The 26,547-nt window shown below is 36.8% G+C and overlaps 1 protein-coding gene and 1 pseudogene across 4 annotated transcripts in view; one reads left to right on the top strand and one right to left on the bottom strand.

Moving 5' to 3' along the window:
* The window catches only part of DLGAP1 (DLG associated protein 1), a 1,123,488-nt gene that overhangs the window by 752,444 nt on the left and 344,497 nt on the right, over positions 1–26,547 (bottom strand). For 2 of the 4 annotated variants that reach the window (XM_078153491.1, XM_078153488.1), the window contains exons 1-2: positions 14,448–14,580; positions 13,226–13,292 (exon numbers count right to left, since the gene is read on the bottom strand). The exons of 1 other annotated variant lie outside the window; for it this stretch is intronic. The gene's annotated coding sequence lies outside the window, so the exon portion shown is untranslated. Of the gene's footprint in view, positions 1–13,225; positions 13,293–14,447; positions 14,581–26,547 lie in introns of those variants that run through there. One more of the 4 variants, XM_078153490.1, reaches the window with a different exon arrangement.
* Positions 24,367–25,334, top strand: LOC110199951 (glyceraldehyde-3-phosphate dehydrogenase pseudogene; annotated as a pseudogene).

Below are 26,547 nucleotides of genomic sequence, written 5' to 3' on the forward strand. Positions count from 1 at the left end.
GGGTTTATAAACCATACTCAATTGAAATAAAAAAAAGTCATCTACCATTAAAAGTTCAAGTAGAATTTATTGAGTTACCAAGAGATACCAAGTGAGTTTCCTAAAAAAATCATTAAATGAGTTTTGGCTTGGGATTAGGACAGAATTTCTAGAAGTTTCTGAAATGGCCCTAAACATTCTTCTGTCATGTTGTATTCTGCCAAGATTTAATTCTTTATGTAAAAATAAACAACCACACCTCTCTCATTAGTATGCAAATTTGCTTTTGTCTTTAATCTTTACCTTTAGCTCAAGTGTCATCTGCAACAAAACACTTTCCCTGAATTGCACCCCACATCCCTGGCTGCTGATGCCCCTTCCACAATGACTTATTTACTAAATACATAGACACACAATTGCACAGTTATACAAACATACCCACAATCACACACATCACACCTACATACATGAATGTATGTATATATGTGTATATATAATAAGTTCTTGATGATTGATTAAGAAACTGCAGTGGTTCCATCTTGTCTCTAGGAAAAAACACAAACTACTCAGCCTTTTAAAAGCCTTCATAATTTAGCTCCAGCCTACCTTCCCATATTGATTGTACATTACTCTCCTTCAAACACTGTTAATTACAGAAAACTGCCTTACTTGCTGCTGTACATACATAGCATTCCTTTCCTAAGGTCGGAAGACTGGAACATATTCCTTCCTTACCTCTACCTTTTGAATCACTCTCTTTCTTTGTTTACTCAAGAGGCATCTCCTACAGATTGGCCAACATGAAAAGAAAATGATAAATGTTGAAGATGTGGGAAAATTGGAACATTAAGGCATGGTGGAGTTGTGAACTGATCCAACCATTCTGAAGAGCAATTGGGAACTATGCTGAAAGGGCTATAAATTTGTATATGCCCTTTGATCCAGCAATACCACTACTAGGTCTGTATCCCAGAGATAATAAAAAAGGGAAAAGGACTCACATGTACAAAAATATTTACAGCAGCTCTTTTTGTGGTAGCAAAAAATTGGAAATTGAGGGGATGACCATCTATTGGGGAATGGCTAAACAAGTCATGGCATATGAATGTAATGGAATACTATTGTTCCATAAGAAATGATGATCAGGCAGATTTCAGAAAATCCTGGAAAGACTTGTATGGACTGATGCTGAGTGAAGTGAGCAGAACCAGGAGAACATTGTATATCATAACAGCAACATTGTGTGACGACCAACTTTGATAGACTTAACTCTTCTCAGCAATGCAATGATCTAAGACAATTCCAAAAGGCTCATGATGGAAAATACTATCAACATCCAGAGAAAGAACTAGGGAGTCTGAATGCAGATCAAAACATACTATTTTCTCTTTTTTCTGCCTTTGTCGTGGTTTTTCCCTCTTGTTCTGATTCTTCTTTCATAATATGACTCATGTGGAAATATGTTCAATATGACTGTACATGTATAGCCTATATCAGATTGCATGCTGTCTTGGGGATGGAGAAAACTTTAGAACTCAAAATCTTATAAAAGTGAATGTTGAAAACTAAAAATAAATTAATTTAAAAAAAGAGGCATCTTCTACAGTAAGCTTATCCTGATCCCCCTAGTTCCTGGTACACTTTTGTTGACTCATTTTTCGGTTGTATCCATAATCCCATTTGAGGTTTTCTTGGCAAAGATACTGGAGTGGTTTGTCATTTCCCTCTCCATCTCATTGTACAGATGAGGCAAACAGAGTTAAGTAACTTCCCCAGGGTCAAATAGCTAGTAAGTACCTGAAGATAAACTCAGGTTTCCCTGACTCCAGGGCTGATGCTCTGTCTACTACACCAGCTACCTGCTACTAACGCCTCAAAAACATTACTCAGGATCTCATTTGTATTTTACTTTAGATTTATTTTTCTATGAACTGCTTTTCCCCCACATCCCTTTATAAAAGTACTTTCTTGGGGGCAGGCAGGAGCTGCTTCAGTTTTGTCTTTGTATCTCTGGCATACAGTAGTCACTAAATAAATGCTTGTTGAGTGAATGAATGAAGAAATAAATGAATGATTTTGGGGGGTTAGGGATGGGGTAGTTCCAGATCTACAGTTTCAGTAGTGTGAGAAATGCAACTCCCTTCACAGATTCAGATTAGCAATTTTTCTGTTGTTTATATTGTTGAGAGACTTGCCTGGAGGCCCTGAGAAGCAAGTGACCTGACCACAAGTCCTTAGGTAGTGCATGTTCAAAGGTTAGACTTGAAGGGAGATCTTATTGATTCCAAGGCTAGAACTTTAGCCACTACCACTTTTACTCCTTATTAAAATATTTAAATTTACAAATATTACTCTAAGATACTTGAATAGTTCACTTTAAAAAAAACTGGGGGCAGCTAGGTGGCACAGTGGATAGAGCACCAGCCCTGGATTCAGAAGGACCTGAGTTCAAATCTGACCTCAAACACTTGACACTTACTAGCTGTGTGACCCTGGGCAAGTCACTTAATCCTAATTGCCTAACTAAAAAAATAAAAAAAAATCAAGAAGTGTTTATTGGAGAAGACGTGGGAAAATTGGAACATGAATGCATTGTTGGTAGAATTGTGAAATGATCCAACCATTTTGGAGAGCAATTTGGAATTATGCCCAAAGGGCTATAAAGATGTGCATACCCTTTGACCCAGCAATAGCACTTCTAGGGCTATATCCTGGAGAGATCACACAAATGGGAAAAGGACCACACTTACAAAAATATTTATAGAAGCTCTTTGTGGTGGCAAAGAATTGGAAATTGAGAGGATGCCCATCAACTGGGGAATGGCTGAACATGTTGTGGTATATGAATGTAATGGAATATTGTTGTGCTATAAGAAATGATGCACAGGCTGACTTCAGAAAAACCTGGAAAGACTTGTATGGTCTGATGCTGAGTGAAGTGAGCAGAACCAGGAGAACATTGTACACAATAACAGCCACGTTGTGCAATGACTAATATTGATAAACTTAACCCTTCTCAGCAATACAAGAATCTAAGACATCTCCAAAGGCCTTGTTATGGAAAATGCTATCCACAAAGAAGAAAGAACTATGGAGTTTGAATGCAGATCAAAGTATACTATTTGCCATTTTTTTTTCTTCTGTTGTGTTTTGTTTCCCCTTTCTGGTGGTTTCTCCTATTGGTTCTAATTCTTACTTACAACATCACTAATGTGAAAATATCTTTAACAGGAATATATATGTATAGCCTATATCAGATTGTTCACTGTCTTGGGAGGGAGGTGGGAAGGGAGGGGGAGAAAAATTTAAAACTCAAAAGCTTATGAAAGTGATTGTTGATAATTCAAAATAAATTAATGAAAAAATAAAAATAGATAAATTAAAAAAAACTGGTTACTTCAAGATGGCAAACAGCGATTCTTGCAGCCTTTATTGTGAATCCTAAAAATTATGTCTGAGTTTTCATAGTACTTCAAAAATTATGTCTAAGTGTTGATGATATCATAAATAACCATTGTCATATGTCTACTTAGCCTTTTTAGGCCTGTTACCTCATGTGTAAAATTAGATAGAGGTATTAGATTATATAATTTCCTTCCTAGCTCTGTCATCCCAAGACTAGAAAAATAAATTCTGGGAAAACATTCATGAAAATCACAAAGGATGGAAAAGCCTCTACAGTGGTTTGGGGCTATGTTGGAGGAAGCCTAGCCCCAGATGACATAATAGATCTGGGAGAGAATCAGATTATAAAATTTTTTCATCTTTAGCTATAACATATTAAATTATATTCTACTGGCTTGAAAAAGTTAATTAGTTTTCCAGGGTACCTAGTTTAATCCCAGGAAGTGACAGGCACTGGGAAAACTCCTGTTCTTTATAAAGCTATCTTTCAGTAATTGACAAAATGTCTTCAGTTTTCCATGAAGGTATGTCTTTTGTTTCCTTCAAAATTTTCCTGCTACATTTAGCAAATCAAAAGACACATTTGCTAGGCAGTCAGATACAAAATACAATTTTCTGATTGAAGAACTTGCTTCTAAAGCTCTCAGGATCATCATGAATCTTGATATTAAATGTTCTTTCCCTCTAACACGCCATGGCCAAAACTCCCCCTCCCATAAATTTCTCATATCAAATTAAGACTGAGCAACTTACTATGAGAAACATATAGGCATCTAATTTAACACAGAGAGCCATGTGGGCAGGTGGGGGAGGGGCAGGAGCCAAAGTAGTCATACAGAGAGGAGCAGAAATCTGAGTCAGGGGTAAATAGATAACACAATTGGGAACAGACTGCACCACATCTGGCTTGGGTCATCACTAGTTTAACTGACTTTCAGTGGTATGCTTATGAACACCCACCCTCAAGTGATCTGTTTGGCTTTATTTCCTCCCACATTATTATCAGCTCTTCATTTAAATAAAACCCAAGTCTTAGTTCTATTCTTTGCTCCTTTCCCCCACGTACTTGATGAGTTAATTGACTAAGGGAAAATATAAATGTCTTCCTGAGGCAATGGTAGCAATTATTTTGGATTGCAGGAGTGGGAAGTTCTCAAAGAGAATGAACAGTATTGGATTAAAAAAAAAACCAAACCAAACCACCACCACCACCACCACCACCAAAAAACCCAAAGGCTGCTTCACGTTTTCTCACAAATAGTGCTCCCTTTGAGGGGTATAATCCTGAGCTTAATTCACTTTTAAAAAGAGAAATTTCCTTGTAACATACATTTCTTCTTATCTATATTTTTGAGCTAGTATTTGGGAAGTTGGTTTCATTATCTACTTCACCCACTCGGGCACTGCCAGCCCTATAACTTAGAATAAAAGAGTAATATCAGAGTCTTATAATAATGATCTATGTTTTACAATGGGGGTATTTTTATATCTTCCATTTAAAACTTGATGGTCAAGACTTGCTTATTCCTCTATAAGAACTTACGACTCTGATTGAAGTGCCGTTTCATTTGGTTAAACAATCCTTAGTGTGAGAGACAGATATAATGCTCTCATGTGTATATCCAAGGTCATTAAAGTTGGACCATGACTACATAAAAACTATGTATTTATAATTCCTAATTTACTCTGGAGGCCTCCTTCATATTTCTATTATGTAGCTTAAAACCCATTGAATTTCTCATTTGCAAAAGGACACTGATCATTTCCCTCTCATAAAGGGAGACATATTTTACTTCTTTTGAAGGACGATATACAGCTGCAAGTCTCACTGGGAAGAAGAATGAGATTTTTCTATGTGGGGATTCAGTTTTAACTTCCAGAGTTCATCACATGCACAGGAAGGCTCCTGTTTATCCTGCTGACTCAGCCAATGAATGGCTTTGGAAAGCTGACTTACTCAGTAAAGTTATTATTTCAAAATGAGATTCATGAAAGTCTCATCAGCCTCCAGTCTCCTTGCTGCTGAAAATATTTCTCTGGAGTAATCTGAAGAAGCTGAAGGGACACAGGCCCCTCCTGGATTTCAAAACCATGAGGATTCCTCCTCTGACCAGGAAGCATCTCTGATGTCAGTTCTGATGTTTGTTTCCCTTGCCATTTTCTCCAAATTGGGCACAAATATTTGAAACTGGGTCAGAAATGTTAAGTACCAGGTTAGGACCATTTACAGTGTAACTCTGCATTTGCTGAATCAAAATACAGAAGATTCATAGAAGCCATTTTTTTGCAAAAAAAAGTAGTTAAATTGTACCTAAATTACCACTTTGTGAAACTGCCCTAAGCAACAGCTTTAGTGAAATAGTTTAAGTGGACCATCATTGTTATTACATCTGGGATCCATCATGATCAGGCTAGAGAAAAATAATGGCTCAATTACAAAATAAAATAGTTTTATGCTGTTTTGTGAACAAGAAGAGGTATAAAAGACACAATAAATGGCATGGATGGTTGATGAGGACAGGGGCAGCTACGTGGCAAGAATGAGAGACAATGGATCAGTGCTTCTCAAAAAGTGTCTACAAAACAAGAATCTACAAATGTCATGAATTGCATGGAACGTAACACTAGCAATTTCACGTTCATGCATGGATTTTCTTTTTTCCTTAAAGAGTATCCAGGATGCCTCATGTCAATGAGAAGCCCTGCAATGGATGGATATTCCAAGTACTCCATAGCTACTTCTGAGATATTAAAAGAGCCAGAAGCAGGTCTCTGGCTGGCACTGTGGTTGAATGAATGCATAATTACGAGATAAAGAAAGGCTTTGATCTACTTGAGAAGGAGGAGTGCCCACGATGATGAGATTACAGATCTTTGGAAAGCATGAAGGAAAACTGAAGACTGGTATGATTATGGTAATGCCTAAGAATATACTCTATACGATTTAAAAGAAATGTCAAACTTTAATATATAAAAATTACGGAGATAAATATAATCTTTGTACATGCTCCTAAATTTCTGTACATTGCCATCAGATTGAGCTTCCCAATGCACACATAGGCTCATGTGACTGCATTGCTCAAAAAACCTTCAGGACTTCCCTATCACCTACAGAATAGAGTTCGGACTCTGTAGGCTGGCATTGGAGGCTCATTGTAATCCAATTTTAAACTACTCTTTCAATCTTATCTTACAATATTCTCCAGCAGATACTCCAAGCTGAAGACAATTGACTCATTTGTTATCACATTTGTGGCTCTGATCTTGCCATTCCCTTTATCTGGAATGCACCCCTCCAATTCCCCTCTTCTTATGTTAAAATTCCACAGGAAAGGGATCCAGTACTCATGATTTCCTTAGAGCTACTTCCCAATTAAATCTAATAACATGTCCATATTCTTTGGCTCAGAGGTCCCACTAAATGGCACATCCCATATATTCCAAAATATTTAAACTGTAGAAGCATCATTTACAGTAGCAAAAAAATGGAGGCAATGTGTATAACCATTGATTGGGTAATAGCTAAACAAGCTTTCATTCATGAAGACAATGCAATGTTACTGCTTTTTAAGAAAATTACAAATATAAATATGAAGAAGCATTGGAAAATTTGTATGAGCTAATGCAAACAGAACAATTAAGTAAAACTAGAAAAAATATATGTAATGATGACAACAACATAAATTCAAAGAAACATAACACTAACTACAAAAATGAAACTGAATATTGCATAATTGAAATACTTATGTTTGGCCACATAGAATGAAGGAAAACAGCATACCATTCTTCCTTCATTGAAGAGAATGGGAACCATGTATGTGTAACACAGCAGATACTGTCTGACTCAGTTGATATGTTAATTTTGCTAAACTATTTTTTTCTCTTATTGTGTCAAGCTGTAGGAGATGGGAAGTATATATTTGGAAATGAAGGAAAATAAAAGATGTATGTATATATGTACACACATAATGTGTAATTATATAATAATAGTATAATATAAATAAGATAATGCTCCAGGATAAAGCCTAGAAGAATAAGAAACTATGAATATTTTAAACTGTTTTGCTTTTACATTATGAAAATACAAATAAATTTGATTCATAAGTTTTAGTGAGGGAGGGAAATATGCATTCAATAATTTTAAATAGTTTGGGTTTTTTAATTTGTTTTTTGGCTAAACTTTTATATACTATTTGTGTAGAATATAAGCCTTTCGTTATTAAAAAATCAAAATAAAACATTAACAATAAAATTCCAATGTATTTATTTGAAATGATCAAGTTTTGATGATTTATTGCTGCAAAGAGGCAATGTTACACCAAAATAGCTGGAGGGGTTTGTTGTTGTTTTTACCATAGAGTTTCTACTGGGCAATTATCAGACTTAAGAGTTATGATGTTCAGTATGAGAAACCATAAAAATACCTTTTATTCAATGAAAAATAACCTATAGAACAAAAGAGCCCATACTATTTACCATGTGTGATATTAGAAGTTCCTCTATATGAATAGGCATAAGTAAATTAAGTATCAAACCTCTTGCAAGGTCTTTGGTATTATCATAATCCGCTTTTTGGGGGTTTGCTTGTGATGGCTTCCATTATGTCTCACTCTGCTTTACCAACATGGGGAAAGGAGGAGAAGCAGAGAGGAGCTTGACATTAGACACCCAAAAGGTGCCTGAAAGCTCATCTAGCCCAATGCATTACTTTTGCAGATGAAGAAACTGAGATCCATAGAGGTTTAGTGATTGCTTTAAGGTCATTTAGATATAAATAGTAGAAGATCTGGGGTACAGAAGCCCAGAGGTAGAACCTACCTCTTTCTATACTGTATTAGCTTACTCATCATCTGGGATTTCTGCTCATACATCATCTAGTCCTTAGCAGATACCAGATTTCATGAATAGGCTTACTTCTTAGAATGAATAATTGTTTTACTTCGCAATTGGGCACTTTTTTCCAAGGTGAGGAGGGAAGAATAAGAATACAAGGAAGAACAGTTTTATGGATGAGATATAACAAGAAATTCAATATGCCTATGGGTGTTTTGTGGTTTAATTTGTGTGGATTTCTTGATAGGGGTAATCTGAATGTAGTTTCTAAAAGCAGGTGCAATACTTGTGTCACTCTTCACTATTAATTAGGGCAACAACAGAATGAGTGGTAGGGGTGACACTGGTAAATGTGAACTAAACCTATTCACATCAGATCAGTAGTCAGAATGGAAATACTTTGGGATAGAGTGAATTTCCATGGGACATATGATCAAGCTACTTGCTAGATGGATAAGTTCCAAACTGGAAGAGTCATAATATTGAAGGATCACAAAGTCATAGACTTAGAAGATAAGGGAATTAGTATTTACTAAGCACTTATTATGTGTCAGGCACTGTGCCAGGCACTTTACAGATATGATCCCATTTGATCTTAGAGCTAGAAGGGATTTCAGGAGTCATGTGGTTTGACACCTTCATTTTATAGATTATGAAGCTGAAGCCCAAAGATCATAGTAGGATTGCCCAAGGTAATCCTGGGATTCCAATCATTGTTTTCTCACCCCAAATTTATACTTTTTCTATTGCCTCATACTGTTTCTCTCACACAAAATGCAAGATTAGTCATATGTGTGGATTAAACTTATAAGTAAACACAGAACAAAGAAAGTTAATACTCTGATTTAATTAAATGGCCTGCACCATTTAAAAAAATTCAAAGAGTAACATCAGGCTATAGCACACTGCCAACAATGAATTGCACAGGAGAAGTAGCATACAAGGCACCCTAGATTGGCATGACCAATAAAAGTGATAAGGTTAAAACTTCACTGAAGTTTTCAGGACATCCTATTTGTACAGTATATTGGTGCCATGATGCTTCCTAGAAAACTTTGAATATCTTTTGTCTCTTCATCAATTGTAGGGGCATTGAAAGTCAAAGTAAACACTGAAAAAGGACAACATTACCTAGTTTTCTAAGACCTGGAGCACAGATGCAGAAGGCAGCTATTGCAGCACGGGACAGGGAGAGTTTGAAGCCCAGCCCTGGGTTCTTTGGAGTGGTTTCTGTGCTATATTTAGCCCCTGACACCTGGAGGAGGAACCTCAACTCCAACAGAGCTCTTACATGAGTGGCATCAAGGAGAGATGAACATCTGGCTTCTGAAGCATGCCACTGTGCTAAAGATGACAAGTGTGTACTTATTGTCCTTATTTTAAGCGTGCAGGGCTTAGCAGTTAATTAGCGGGTTTCATTAGAGATTGAATTTGAATAATATATCAGACGTGGCACTATCTATAAATCTTCAAAACAACGTATAAGGATTGTTGCTGATCATAATTTAAAAATAATTTCACCTTACAAATGATGTTGATCAAATTTAATGGATTGTATGCATTGCCTAAAAATGTCAGTGAATTCCTAGAATCTTAATGTAACCTTTTCTTCTGAAATATCTAGTTATTATAGCACTACTACATTTTTTCCCATTACCTAATTAGACAGAAATGTATTATGATTAAACAGCAGAATTAGGGCCTTTGGGCCAAAGTTGCCTTTAATTAAAAAAAAAATCTCCTTACTTATTCTTGTACTCAACCTGGTGTTGAGTGTACAGTTTGAAGTTAGGAAGACCTGAGTTCAAATTTGATCTCAGATACTTAGTAGCTGTGTAACCATAGGTAAGGCACTCAGCCTCAGTTTGCCTCAGTTTTCTCATCTATAAAATGGGATAATAATAGCACCTATCTCCCACAGTTGTTGTGAGGATCAAATGAGATAATAATTGTAAAACCCTCAGCACAATGCCCAGAATGCAGTAAGTGTTATGTCAATGTTGGCTATTTATTATTTATTATTATTATTATTATTATTATCATTACACTACATAGATTGGGTTGTTAGCTTGCCAATAATAATAACCCTGAAAACGAACAAGAGCTTTGACATTACAACTTCACATTCTGATCCCAAAATAAGCATAAGAAGCTGCTTTGGGCTCCTGTTGAACGATTTCCATTGCTTTCAGAAATTCTAACTCTTAGAGCTGTGTCTACCAAAACATTGCTGAGAGACAAACTAAAGGGGGCTTTTTTTCTTTCTCTCAGCTTCTAGGGTATTAGAGAGGCATGGCAGAGGCAGCACCTTTTGTTTTGGAATATGTTGTAAACACGAATCACAGGTACGTTTCTTTTCCTGGAAAATATTCAAGCCTTCTTGAGATTCCAACAGTTCAGCAAATAAGATCAGAGGGAAGGTTATGGTTGCAGCACTTTTTCCAAAGTAGAATATGAGAGAGAAGTTGGGTAGTTTGCATGTCCTTCTATCTGTTTTTTTTCAATAGGGCTATATTTGTCTCTAATTATAATAAATTATGTTACGGATAGAGTCTTCATGTCTGTTTCAATTTAATTCAATTGTTTTCATATTTGTCAGATTTAAGGGGTCTGGTAAAGGTAACTAGAGAGGTAGAAGCACATGGTGAGTGAGGGCTTTGGACAAACGGTTCCATTACAATCTTTATCACCACATATCTAGTTTGAATTTGCACTGCCATTTATGTGTGAGGGTACATCTCCTGCCTGATAGATTACAGTCTGTTGTTCTTATTAAATTGTGTCCAACTCTTCCTGATCCCATTTGGGGTTTTCTTGGCAAAGATACTAGAGTAGTTTACCATTTCCTTCCTCAGTTCATTTTACGGATGAGGAAACTGAGGCAAATAGGGTTAAGTGACTTGCCCAGAGTCACATAGCTAGTAAGTTTCTGAGGCTGGATTTGAACTCAGATCTTTCTGACTCAGGCCTTGCACTCAATCTACTGTGCCACCTAGCTGCCCAGATTACAATCTAACTAAAGGAATTACAGATTACATGAACATAAGGGAAAAGAGGCAAGACAAACGGCTATAGATAAAAGCATAACACACACACTGATGCAGACGTGTGTATGTGTGTGTTTCTATGGGAATGAACACATAAATTGGTCACAGGTAAAAAGAAATCAGTTTGTGGACAAATTAATAATACTCAAAAAAGCAAAAGTATCTATAATATTGACTTGGAAATTCATTGTAGTGGTAAAGACTGAAATCTTCCCATACCTTTTCATCCTGTGCATCTCTTATACTTATTCTCCTGTAAGTTTGTTGTAGCCCATTGCCCAGCATTAAGGAGGCCTTCCTTGATTTCCCCTTTAATTTCAAAAATACCAGTGGAGTACTCCAGCTATCCACCGATTATCTCTCATCTTCATCATGTGGTGAATCCATCCTTTTTCCCCCTATCATTCAATTGCTGTCTTTTTGTTCTTTCATCACATCTTTTAGTCTTGTTCTTCATTCATAATATGTTCGAACCTGTTCACACCCACCACCTATTTCTCTATTATCTTCTCTATTATTTTTAGTTCTCCAGAAACTGTTACATTCCATGTCTTTGTGCCATACATGAACATTGGTAGAATCCGGGTTAAAAAAATGTCTTTCTATGGGAAGTCTGGAGTTAAGAGTTTTGAAGTTTCCTAAAGCTAATCTGCTCCAGTCTCCTCCTGTTCAAATCTGAACCCAACTTGTTCCCAACTTGAACCCAACAGTTGACTGTACTATTTGTACCAGATAAACATACCAATGGATAAGCTCTATAGGTTATCCATCTGAATCTTTGCTGTAATCAGGGTAAAGGCATTCTTCATCAATTTCTTGTGTATTTTTTTTTAGTCTCAGCCACCAACATTTCACATTCAAACTAGATATCCTGAGATGTATTTTCATCAAAATGTGTTTCATGACTATTGCAACACCAATAGCTAAGAATAATAAACATATGTTGCAAGGATATATATTTATAGATAGATATAGATATAGATATATTTTATAAGGGTAGATTAAACTTCCATGATTTTTGATAATTATGTTATATTTTTATATCCCTTCATTTGTGCTTTTTGTAGGATTTCATTTGTTAATGGGGGTTCTTTGAAGGATAATGGGGTGGGGGAGATAGGAAGTGATAATAGAGCAAGCTATTTCCCAACTACAGAGAACAGTGGCTTAGTTCATTCTTCCCCTTCTTACAATAGTCAGGCTCAAACATCTAAGAATAAGACTTATTGAAAGAAATGCTTTGAAGGTCTACAAAGAAAATGGTAGGGAGTGGTGTATAAGCAGAACATTGTTCCTGAAATGCAGGAAGGTGGGGGAGACATCATGAAGTGCAAGTATATGGTGGAAAAAAGCAAAAAATCCCAAAAGACTCAGTGAGAGAAGAGTGACTCAACTAGGAAGGAAACAGCTGCTCTTAATTGATACCAAAGAGGCAGTCTATTTAGGATGCACGTTTCCTCTTGTCAGAAGAAGCTAACTTTGTTTACACTTTTCCAAGTCTTCATTATACTGTGGGTCATTAGTACACCATTTATTATGAGTATTAATAAAATAGATTGTTTTCATTATAAATAAAGCATGTCAGTTTTAACACTCTCAAGGGAGAAAGAATGACTAAACCCCACCTCATAGCCTTTCCTCAGAGGAATGCCATGAGGATTAATTGGATATATCCAGGGAAAAAAAACAAACAAAAAATTAATAATGTTTTAGTTTCTCAGAGAAAACAGACAAGAAGTTAGAAAAGCAGATAACCAAGTTACTATCTACACTTGTGGCCTGATATTCAGTTCAATTCAATTCAATTCAATTCAACATTTATTAAGAATCTACCTGGCATGTGCTATGCTAAGTGTTGGACAACAATGAAACCATTCCTGTCCTCCAGAAACTTGTGCTCTACTATGGTGAAGCAGTATGTACTTAGATAAATAAATGCAAAATATAAATGGTATGCTCACTCTGTAAGGGATGAGAATGGTCCGGACCTGCATAGATTACTGGGGTTTGGTATTTTCTTCTTGTTTCCTGAGGTAAGAAAATATGATGTTAATTTAAGGCTGGGGCAGGAGAGAGTCCCTTAAAAGGGAGAAAGAGCACAGGAAGAGGAGAGAAGTGGTAGGTTTTTCCTCAGACATATGGAGCAGTGAGGGAAAAACATGAATTTTTCTTTCTCAAATCCTACAATACCAAAGAGGATAAAATCTAAAGGGGCAAACAGCAAGGTAGAAGACTTAATCATAAGCACACTCAGATGTCTGAAGTGATGAAGAAAAAAAAAGATACTGCGAAACTGTCAGTCCTTATTCTATACCAGTCCCCCATCTTAATTTCAGCTGGATAAAACTGGCATCTAGATGTGGTTGACCCCATCCTACGAATTTCCTTTGTTCTTGGCATGAGGGCACAGGAGAGCTCTGGGAGCCACACAGGAGACAGTGACTTTGTTTTTAAGCCTACAGCTAATTTAGAGGATTTTCTCTAACTGGAGGCATAATCTCAAGCCATTCGTGTGTTTCATAAATGCAATTACAAAGGCAGAATGATTATACACTTAAGTATTTAAAAGGCTTCCTTATGAATACAAAAACTCAATGTAGCAATTCTTAGTGTTATAAGTACAAAATATAGGAGGGCTTAAAAGACAACTACCACTTGTAGGGCTTATGTGGGGTTGAATGGGTCATTTGGTACATTATACTAGTCCACATTCATACCAAACCCGTCTTATACCCCTCGATTCATTACTTTATTAATTTTCATCCTGGATACCATAGCAATCAAAGAATATATTCTGATATTTTCTCAGAAATTAAAAAAAAGTATACAATCTCATTAATTTATCTCTGAGCACTTATGTTCCTGTGTTTACTCACCTTTCCCTCAATATCAACCCACCCCCACTTAATTTGATAGGTTTAAATACACATTAAGATTACTGGATATATTTTCTCTTAACAGTTAACAAAAAATAAAGCAACAATATAAATCATTATTTACAATGATTTGGCTATGAGAAAGACCGAAGTCAGAGAATTATCTCTTAACTATCACCTCTGGAAACACTTAACTACCATTCAGCCCTCTCAGTTAAAGTCTCTTTTCAAGAATTCTCTTCATGATGTTTATTCTCAAGATTTGTTAGACTCAGTTCTATCAAGAAATATCTTTTCCAACTCTTACACCTTGACAATTAAGTCACTCATTCTCTGAGGAAAGACATTTTCTTAGTCTTTGTTGTCTCTCCTTAGCCTCTCTCCAGCCATGATAATTAAAAATCAACTCCAGAATGACAGTTAAACTGCCATTCCCAATGGAATGCTCATTGATGACAGTGAAACTGTAACTCTCGAAGATCCCATTCCCTTTACTAACAGAATCTATAGTCCCTGGGAGCAGCTATTGAAACTGTTACAAAAGTAATTTCGTAAGAATGTGTGTGTGTGTGTGTGTGTGTGTGTGTGTGTGTGTGTGTGTGTGTGCGCGCGCGCGCAAATTCAGGGCCATTAGGAGAGATTAAGTAAAAGACCTTTGAGCTTCTGTAGTCACCAAATTAATTACCCTGTGGGTAGTCTGATGTACTTCTCTAACCTTTTTAGGATGAATTAGAGATGACAAATAAGCAGTTGTTTTATTTGTTTATTTGGTTTTAGCTAGGCATGTACTTGAAGCTTTTCTAGCTTGACAGGATGTGCCATAGCTTAAGTTAAAGATGTATTCACCAATACATTTGTAATAATGTAATAGAGCAATAATTTGATGTATCTGTGATTTCATCAGGGTCAGTACTCTCTTCAATGAAGCATCTCTCAACTGTGGGATTCTTGTTTATATTCCATTGTAAATCTCTCACTCAACATAGTCTTCCTCTTGATAATAGTGACTCCTGAAACATATATCCTCCCCATCAGTTATCCTTTACATATGCACAGACATAGAGGCATGCGTATGCGTGTACATCACACACACACACACACACACACACACACACACACATGACTACTTGTCTTACAAGTATAATGGGGCTTTGCATTGTACATTTCCAGGTCACTTAACATGGAAGCAGCCACAAAGGAGATGCCAGCAACCTGATTCTGGGAGAAGAAATTCTGTGTTCTCCTACCACTTGGTTGAGGACAGCATCTTTCCATTGGCATGAACACCACTGTTGGGAGCTTGAGCCAATGTCAGAGAACCTAGACACCTCCAAACATTTTACTGTGTACTGAAGAATCCATGGGAGGAGTGAAATGTAGTATTCCTGGCCTGCGAGCAGTAGGGGCTAGGGTAGTCAGTGATATACTAAAAAGCAGTAATAAGGTCTCTATGTCTGTCTGCCTCTATATCTCTGAAAACACATACAGACATAAGTGGTAGCTAGGTAGCATAGTGCATAGAGCGCCAGGGCTGGAGTCAGAAAGACTTATCTGATCTTGACTAAGACACTTACTTGCTGTGAAGAAGGAAATGGCAAACCACTACAGTACCTTTGCCAAGAAAACCCCAAACAGGGTCATGAAGAGTTGGATACAACTGAGCAACAACAGCATAAATAGTTCACAATGTCTTCTTGTTGCAAGAGGCAGTGGACAAAATTCCAGTTTTCAACACTTTCAAAAATCCCTAGCTTGTAGCCAGGAGATGTCTTCTATAGTTGTTTCAATTTCAGCTGAAATACTATACAGATTTTAATTTTTTCTTGGATCTCATATAACGACAATCTTCTCAACTGGTCATATGTTTTTACATTGATTTCTACTGATATTCTCTTTGAAGCATAATATGCACAATCAACAAGGAGATTCAGTAGACTATTTATTCTCTCCCTCTTCCAATCTTAATTTCCTACAAATGATAAAGAATCAGGCTCCCCATCATTTTTAGCATTGGATATAAGAATTGAGTACATGCCATGTACTCCCATAATTAAAATCTGGTCAATAACCATACTTTTTTCAGAAAAAAATACAAACTGATTTAAAAAACCACTCCACAAAATATATCTGCATTTTCTCCAATATCCAATTATACTTAATATCCATTAGTCTTTCAACTGTTTGGAAATAATAGCATCAATGAAACTGGAATAATTTGACTAGGTATTAAAAAACTGAATAGCTAAAATATCCATTTAAAAAAAACTTTAATAATAGCAGGTCTCAAAATCATAGAGATAGCTATGCTTCCCATAGCAACAGGGTAAGGGAGGGGGGCTATTCTCTTCATTCTCAAAGGATGGGAGTCCTGCCAAGAGAATTCAATGAACAGAAAGCCATTTTCTTAGGAAGTTTCAAAATGAGCAGAAATTCACTCTGATTTTACAAAAATAATAAACATTTATAAGGTTGGCTTGATAAAGTATTTTTAAACTGCATGAAATTTTCCTTTGGTACTGTGACACAAATAGTTCCCCTGCCCTAACTGACTTCATGAAAGAATGCCCAAGTATTTTTATTTCTATTTAAATTTGAATGGTACATAATTGACATATAGAAACATTAGGAACTGAAGAACAGACCACTTGAAATTATAATGGACAAAATTTTAAGTTCTATTAAGATCAAAATTTGTTCATCTCAATATGTCTCTTCAAAGCACTCCTCCACATTATTGCAATCTCTTTCCCATCCTGTTTCTTGCATTTATCTCCCATGATCCGTTAAAAATGCTTAAGCTAGGATCTCTCCTTCCATCCCTATAATGAAGTTATATGAGCTGAATATGACAATGTTCTCCCCATGAGCAGAACCCAGGGCTGGGCTGGGATCAGCTCAAAATAACTTACAAAAGCTGATTATTAGATTTTCACTGTGAGCATTTGTACCTCAGAAACAGGCAAATGTTACAAACTAAGGATTGATTAATTATTTTATTGATTATCTAGACTTAGGAAAATGATGAAGAAAATGTTAATAATACATTACCTGTAGCTCCATCTCCCCTCCTAAAACTGGGCCCAAAATCAATTTGCAATAGGTAAAGAGAACTTTATCAAAATTAGAAGAATTTGAACTTTGGAGGAGGAATTTCCTTCCATATTTGGATTTGGATGTACACAGACACAAAAGTTATACTCTTCTCTGAATATTATAGTCAAAAAATTGTCCATTTTTTTTGTTTGTTTTTTAGCTTTTTATTTATTTATTTATTTACTTATTTTGCCCTTCTTTGTGTCTCTAGCACTTAGCACAGGGACTAGAGGATCAAAGGGGCTTAATAAATGCTCAGTGACAGACAGCCATCAGCGAATATGTACATATGAATATGCATGTTTGTGTATATTTGTATTGTGTATTGTATACACTTGTATTATATATGTGCGTGTATATTTATGTGTGAATTTATATATTTGGAGCATCTAGATCATACAGTACATAGAGCAATGGGCTTGGAATCAGGAAGATCTGAGTTCAAATCTGGCCTTAGACATTTACTAGCTGTGTGACCTTGGGCTATGTGACCTGTATGAGTCCTATTTGCCTCAGTTCCTCATCTGTTAATATAAGGATGCCATGGAGAAGGAAATGGCAAACCCCTCCAGTACCTTTGCCAAGGAGAAAGATTCTTCCTCTTTTTTTCCTCTGCTTACATTGAGCATATCATTATCAAAAGGGACCAAGAGGAAACAATGCATCCAATCTGGATCAAAGAGAAATATACCAAGGACAAACATGGACAGATGCAGAAAGATACATACCCAAGGGAGGAAGCAGCTTCAGGGTGCATAATTCCTTGAAACAACAAAATAGTGCTGGTTACAGATTCAAGAAAGGACTGTCAATAAGCAGGGGTTGTGAGTTAACCCTTTGGACACACATGACCTCTATACATGTACCTCCCTGCCATTATACTCTAAATTTAAGCCACTCTTTCCCTGCCTTCTGTATACTTGTGTGAGACTGTGGCCCCAAGATGTTTTTGAAGGAAATGGTTGGGGTTAACTCTTCTTACTATAAGACTTTGTTATCTAAAAGTTTAAGGAGACTATAGGTAGGTACTTCAATGGTGGCTCCTACATGACAGTACTTGATACCCTAATTTAGAAGTGTTACCATATAATCTTGAGGGGAGAAGTAATCCATGGCCCCCTAGGGACCTAATCTGCCAATGCTAGAACACTTAGAAAAGTAGTCCCAGAGGGGGTGATACATAAGGAAGACATTTTAGAGCTTATAAAAAATGGAATGTGTTGCTTCATAAGCAGTGAGTTCCTTATCACTGGAAATGTTCAAGTATAATATGGATGAACACTTGGCAGGGATGTTGGAAAGAGTTTATAGGCATCAAGTTGTTGGTTGTAAAAGATGGCCTCTAAGTTTCTTTTCGACTCTAAAATTAAATGATTGAGAAAAGCTCTGCATTCTGGGGGAGAAATCAGGGTGGATTAGATGTGGTTTATATGATCCTACCCTCAGGCCTTGTAAGGTCATTAATGTACATATCCTCTTCTCTAGGGGATGGGATTAAGAAGAATATAATGGGCTAATAAACTCAGGGTCTTAACATAAATCAGCTCTGCTAATAATTAAATCACCTCCAAAGAGTTATCATTTGACATTCTTGGTATGATACCATATCACACTCCATTAATATAACTTTCATTATAGTTTAGCTTGATCTTTTTTATGAGCACTTTTGTTCCTTTTGGAGGTCAATTTATTTGATTAAGAAATACAAAAACAGTTGCCATGATCTTGTCAAGAAAAAAGTATGAATTACTTCCCTCCTCTTGGCAGAGAGGCAAGGGATTTGGCCAGAATATTGCATACATTGTCAGAATGACTTTTTTGTTTTTGCTTAGTTATTTTTCTCTGTTACAACTTCCAACCCAGTTGGTTTGTTCCAGGAGAATGAAGTATACCTAGAAATGACCATAGTCTAAAAATAAAAGACATTAATCAATTTTTTTAAAGAGAGAGTATAAGAGCCAGTGGGCAGCTAGGTGGTATAGCAGATAGAATGCTGGGCATGGAGTCAGGAAAGACTCATCTTCAAGAGTTCAAAACTGACCTCAGACACTTGCTAGCTATGTGACTCTGGGCAAGTCATTTAACCCCATTTGACTCAGTTTCCTCATTTATAAAATGAGATGGATAAGGAAATGGCAAATCATTCCAATATCTTTGCCAAGAAAATTCCAAATGGGGTCAAGAAGAGTCAGACATGACTGAAAAATGGTTAAACAACAACAACAGGCCAACGCCATCAGCTGTGGATTAGATACCTCTATCAAACCAAATATTCTCGTTAATAATTGAGAGTTCTGATGTATATAATAAGATGACTGGTTTTCAAAGACTTATAATTCAATATAAATATTAATACCATACATTTAGAATAGTGGCCATTAAAAACTATACTTTATTCTTTCTTGAATGATTTGTAGGGCTTTGGAGGATCTTTTAATACCTCAGGGTTATCATTATAAACACCAAATTATTATGGTACTGTAATTGTGAGAATGTTTGGATTAATAGAGTAGAATTCAGATCGATGCCCACATAAACCAGCTTTTGTTGTATTTCAGGTCATCTTCTCCTTTCTACCGCTTCCAATTAATTAGAAAGCTAGGGATACCCATTTTCCAACCAGCCACACTCAGACACGGATTAATTAATTAAAGAAACTCTCACTGTGAAGGCATCTAAATGTAGCTAGTGGGAACTGTGTGCAAGAGGGAGGGGAAGGGTACAAACTTTGACTTTGAGTATCTATTTCACACAGAGTGACTGTGTAGAAGGCAATTTTTGATGACTTGTTTGTTCCTGGCAACCTACAAGGGAGCACAGAAAGTACTCAAAGTGTTGTATACCTTTTAGAAATGAAAACTGAATTGGTTAATATTCTCCAATGCAATTGCAAAATAGCTTTTCTTACTGAAATGGAAGGGTGCCCATCATACAGAGCTTTTATTTATTAGTTCAGTCAGGGAACTAGGATTGATGAGTAGTTCTGGCTGTCTCCACTGTAGGGAACCTGGGTAATTGGCTGCATAATTTAGGGGAAATAACCCTTTGATTTCACCTCCATCATCAGAGTGATTATGCATTGTGTGCAATATTAAGGAGATGCTAAAAAAAACCCCCCTTCAAACCATAATAAACCTAACTTCCTTCTCTCTCCCCAACAACTCCTTCTACCCCCTAAAAAAGAGCCAGACAGAAGAGGAAAAGAAACTGCAGGGATAAAAACAGTTGTTGAAAATGGAAAGTAGTTGGGGTTATTTATTTGTTTTATTAATACATCTGACTTATTTCTTGGAAACAGTCCTTTGCTTCTCAGTGAGTTCACTGTAAATGCTTGGCATGTTAACTCCCCTATCTGTAAGACATAGGACACAGTCATGCCCTCTGTGAAATGCTGAAAGGTTCTCATTGATGGCTGATAAACACATTGCAATTACTTTATCATATTTATACTTGAAAATACACTTTTTGCTTAAAGAATCTCAATTAAGTGGCCTAGAGATCTTTGCCCAATGACAAAACTAACAGCATCATTCATTAGATCCTTTAATAAGAAACACTGCTATTTATCCCTATCTCTATTTTTATTTCAGTCTCCATCTTTATTTCTACCTCTAGTTCTAGCTGTCTAGTGCAGCTTGACATAGTGAATAGAAGGCACGGGAAAAAAAGTAAATTTCTGGAAGGCTGGGATGGTTTATTTTTTTCACATTTAACCTTGGTCAGAGGAGACTAAGTGGGGCACTGTAACTTCAAATATTTGAAGTGCCTCATATTTAAAAGGTGCTTCATAAGAACTCATGAATTATTACTCCACACATGTATGTCCATTTACAAGGTTTTTTTTTGGCTTCATTTCTATTACTTACAATAAGAAGGAGCTTTTAGACAGGGTAAGCAATTACTGGAGAAATAAATGGTGCCTCCTTTTCTGAGAGTTCTCTAGTGTGACTTTTCTCCCAGGACCACTATGTTACAAGGTGGTTGAGATAATTTACCTCAATGAAACTTAAAAGGGAACAATTTTTGTAAGGAAAATCATCACTGGTGGTATTTTTAGTTCTCCATGACTAGTAAAACGGGCATTTTTAGATTCATTAAAATAGATTGGTTGCATATGCAGAAACTCAAATGGAAGACATTCAGCAATAATTTCCTTCCTCTATGGACCAAAGATATCAGTAGCTTTTTAATATTTCAAAGGCATAGGCTCACTAATAGAAATTCCACAGCATAAGTAAGAATTACCTCTTTATCAGTACAAATCCTCCTAAAGTTGTTCTAAAATAGTCAATTATTATAAACAGCAATACGACGGTATTCTTAGAATTGTTTCAACTGTGAAGCTGGGTTGTCCCTCTAGAAGAGTGTGCACAGACACAACAGACATGAGACCATCAAATCATGCAAATCAACTTTTAAAAACACACACTTGAACAGTCTGCTTTAAGCTTGGCAGCCAGGTGGTGCAGCAGAGAGAGCGCTAAGCCTGGAGTCAGGAAGAACTGAGTTCAAATCCAACCTCAGACACTTACTAGCTGTGTGATCCCAGGAAGACACTTAATCACTGTATGCCTCAGTTTCATCAACAGTAAAATGAAGATAATAATAGCACCTATCTTCCACAGTTGCTGTGAGTCTCAAATAAGATACCTGTAAAATGGTCCAAAATATACCTATATAGACAATTGGTTCCCTATGTCTGAAATATACCCTCTTCTTGCCATACCTTAAGGATCCCTGCCTTCCCTCACAGCACAATTCAGGTATCACCTCATACATGAGGCCTTTCCTGAGCTCCCTGGGTCAGGAAGAAGGAGCTCTCCCTCCCTCTTGAAACTATACAGTATTACATGGTACACATTTGCATGTACTTACTTGTATGTATGTTGTATCCTTTTGGTAGAATGGAAGCTACTTGGTGGCTTTCTATGCCCAGTGCCTAATAACAGGGCCTTTGTACAGCACTTAGCCCAGTGTTTGACACATGGTAGGTGCTTAATAAATGCTGGTTGATGGATTGTACAGAGTAAATAGTTAGTGAATATTTATTCAATTGAAACAGAATTAAAACAAAAAGCAGGGTACTTGAACAAGATGTGAAAGGTATCCAGGGCAGACCTCAAGTCAAAGAGCGGCTCTTGAGTCTAGGAATAGAGTGGAAAGATCCTTAGATTTGGAGTCAGATCTAGTTCCAATCTTTACTCTGCCTGTGTGACCTAGACCAAGTTATATAAACTTTCAGGGGACAAGATGAAAAAAAAAAAGCGTGGACAGGTTGGTTGTGCTGTTTTCCACTGTAGGATATAGCAACATGATGAGATTACAGATTTATATTCTCTCTCTCTTTCTCTGCCTCTCTTTGTGTCTCCTTTCTCTCTTTCAGTACTGAATAAATACTAGAGATATGAGAAAAAAAAGCATCAGTATCTCATAAACATTAAAGTATATCTAAATGTTATTATAAATATTATATCTACAAATTTATATAAAAATCTATCTGGGGATCTAGGTAGTACAGGGGATTGAGTACCAGGTGTGGAGTCATAAAGACTCATCTTCCTGAGTTCAAATCCAGCCTCAGATACTTACTGGCTGTGTGATCTTGGACAAGTCAATGAACCCTGTTTGCCTCAGTTTCCTCATCTGTAAAATGAGCTGGAGAAGGAAATGGCAAACCACTCTAGTACCTTTGTCAAGAAAACCCCAAATGAGATCACAAAGAGTGGGACATGACTAAATGACTGAACAACAACAGCATCTGGATGTGTGGTCACTTAGGCTAACACAAGACACTATTAAGGTGCCAGTCAGTCAATCAACATTTTTTAAGCACTTATTATCTGAGGAAAAATTATATCTACCCAACCTTATGGCAGTGTGGTACAGGGAAAACGGATTTATTTAGAGTTGGGGAGCCTGGGTCAGAATCCCAGGTCTGCCACTTATTATCTCTGTAATTTTGGGAAAATCAATTAACCTCTCTGGGTCTCAGTTTCCTCATCTATGAAATGAGGAATTAGACTCAATAATACCTAAGGTGTGTCTTGCTTTAAATTCTATGATCTTACGAATGGCAAGGTGAGCTCACAAGATGAAATTTAGGGAGAATTAAAGTCTTTTACTTGAGAGGTTTTTTTTTAAAATTAACTATATAAGTGTTGGAAAGAGAAACAGATGCAGCTGGATAATTGTCTACATGAAATAGATCTGGGAGTGCAAGTAGACAGCAAGCCCAATATAAGTCTGCCTTGCTATCGACCTTCAAAAAATAAGGCTTGATTTTATCCTAGGATGCATTAGTTAAAACATAGTGTCTAGAAAAAAGGCAAGTAAGAGCTGCACTCTTCTCTGACTTGGTCAAATTTCATCTGGAATATTGCATCTAGTTCTGAAAATCATAATTTAGAAGGGATGTTGACACATGAAAAAGGTCTAGAAAAAGACAGCCAGGATGGTGAACAGAGTAAAGACATAGTATATAAGGATTTTAAAAATTGGGAATAAAGAAAAGACTTAGAGGAAGGGCATAAAATTATTTAAAAATGCAATAAGGTTTTGAATTTTTTCTATTTGTCTTTTAGAAGGACCAATGAGTAGAATTTTGAAGGAGGTGTGTTTTGTCATAGTATAAGGAGAAAAAATACTTCATAAATGGAATGTGTTATCTGGAAAGGAGTAAATTCCTTGAAACTAAAGATCTACAAACACAAGCTGGATGATTCTTGTGAAGGTAGCTGTAGGTATGATTCAAGGGGATTCATACTTTGAGTACAGGTTGAATGAAACATCTGAGATTCCTTCTCTTTTTGATGATGAAACTGTTTGTTTAGAAAGTTGGTCTGACAAGGAGCTCATCAAATGCAATCAACCCTCATTCCAAAACAACTTCAAGGAATATTGAAAAGGTGGAGAGATCTACTTTTTGACAAGGACATTTTTAATAGACACCTTGGGAATGAAATGCTGAGAGGCTTCTCTGCCTCCCTTTTCACAGATGAAGGTGTTCAAAACACTCCTAATACTTCTAATTAAAAGGCATCAAAGAGATCTTATTGAAAATAAATTCACGGCTGTCAGTTCTTCTCTCAAGCTTGGTGTCAGGAACTCCTGCTATAGCCACCTCAGGAGACAAGATGGTGAAGGTTGAAGTCAACATATTTGGCCATATTGGGTGCCGGGTGATCAGGGTTACATTCAACTCAGGTGGAGTAGACATTATGGCCATCAATGACTCCTTCATTGACTTCAGCTACATGGTTTATGTGTTCCAATATGATTCCACCCATGGCAAATGCAAAGGCATTGTAAAGGCTGAGAATGGAAAGCTGTGATCAATGGAAAATCTATTATCATATTTCAGGAGTAGGATCCTACCAGTATTAAATGGGGAGACCCTGGAGCTGAGTATGTTGTAGAGTCCACTGGTGTCTTTACCACCATGGAAAAGGCTGGGGCTCACTTGAAATGTGGAGCTCTGGGGTTATTATCTCTGCCCCTTCTGCTGATGCCCATATCTTCATGATGGGAGTGAACCATGAGAAATATGATAATTCTCTTAAGATTGTCATAATTACTACTGCACTGACAACTGCCTGGCCCCTGTGGCCAAGGTCATTTATGACAGTTTTGGCATTGTGAAAGGACTCATGACCATAGTCCATGGTATTACTGCCACTCAGAAGACAGCAGAAGTCTCCTCTGGCAAGCTGTGGTGTGATGGGCATGGTGTTGCCCAAAACATCATCCCTGCTTGCACTGGTACTTACTAAGGCAAAGTCATACCTGAGCTGAATGGGAAGCTCACAGATATGGCATTATGTGTTCCTGCTCCAAATGTATCTGCTGTGGATCTGACCAGTTGCCTGATATCAAGAGAGTGGTGAAGTAAGCATCAGAGATACCCTGGAAGAATCTTGTGCTACACAAAGGACCAGGTTGTATCCTGTGACTTTAACAGTGACATTTACTCTTCTACCTTTGATCTGGCACTAGTACTGCTGTAAGCGACCATTTTGTCAAGTTCATTTCCTGGTATGAAAATGAGTATGGTTATAGCAACCATGTAGTAGAACTCATGGTCTGCATGGCCTCCAAAGAGTAATGTGGAAAACCATGGATCTTCATGCTCAACCAAAAAAGGAGTTCTACCACTGGGGAGCCCACTCTCCTAACCTATCTCCTTGTACTGGGGATCCATGACTCATTCACACCCTTGCCCCAAAACAAATACATCTGTAGTATGGGGGGGGGGAGCATAGAGTCCTGTAGTATATGCCATCAGTGTAAAAAAAAAGAAGTCATTTACTAGTTCATAAATGAAACAAATTTGGAGAGACACTTGCCATTTTAAAATGTATTAGAGTTATATAAAAGGTTAGTTCTGATAGTTAAAGAGTTAGGTACTACAATTCATTTACCCATTCTAAAAACTTTATTTTTCAAAAAGAATCTACAAAAAGAGTGCATGCGAGATCCTAGAGGATTCATTAGTGTAAGTAAGAGATGATTCCCGACTGTATAATTTGTAGTCTATCAAAAGGATGAGACACAAAGAAATAATTACGACACATATTATACTTGCTGATGGTGCAAACTGAAGTGTTCTTTGAGGTCAGAGGGGGAAGGGGAGGTTATCATGGAGGATAGAGCCATTGAGAATCTTTGGGAATATCCAGTAAATGGAAATGCTATGGTTCTATCTTCCATTTAGGCTAGGTACAGAGCTAAAAATATGCATTCTAAGACCACAAACTTTACTCCAAATAAAAGCCAAATGTCAAACATATCTTGTTGGTCACAAAGGTTTTTAGGTACGTGATTAGCAGAAGTCTACCAGAGGTAAAAACAAAAGTCAATCAAAGGTCAAATTTTAGTTTTGGAAGGTTAGTAATTGAATTTTCACATAAAAATGACAACACATTTCAAAACTGAGATTTTGCCAGCAATGCTTTTAAAATATAAGGGGAAAAAGGGGAAAATCCATTAGAGACATTTTGGATAAGGGGGTGGGAGAGTGAAATGAATTAAAGTATTATTTCAATACCTGAGCTTCTTGCCCACTGGTAGCATCTTAGAAAACTATGATAGGGGAGCTAAAGTACCTATCAGGGTCTTCATGGCAGAATTCATAATTAAAAAATGGAAAATTCTGTTGGCAGAGGCAAGCTTCAGTTTTAATTAGCAATGACACTTGCATCTCCTTTCTGTCTGATGAAGTGCTCTTTAAACTAACAACCCTTAAGAACCTCTGCTTAAATTTAATCGTGTTTCCATTTGACAATAGTAAAGGCAAACTTGTGATTCAATACCAAGCA

The sequence above is a fragment of the Phascolarctos cinereus genome, unplaced genomic scaffold, assembly GCF_003287225.1.
Source record: "Phascolarctos cinereus isolate Bilbo 61053 unplaced genomic scaffold, phaCin_HiC Scaffold_4;HRSCAF=312, whole genome shotgun sequence".
NCBI lineage: Eukaryota > Metazoa > Chordata > Mammalia > Diprotodontia > Phascolarctidae > Phascolarctos > Phascolarctos cinereus.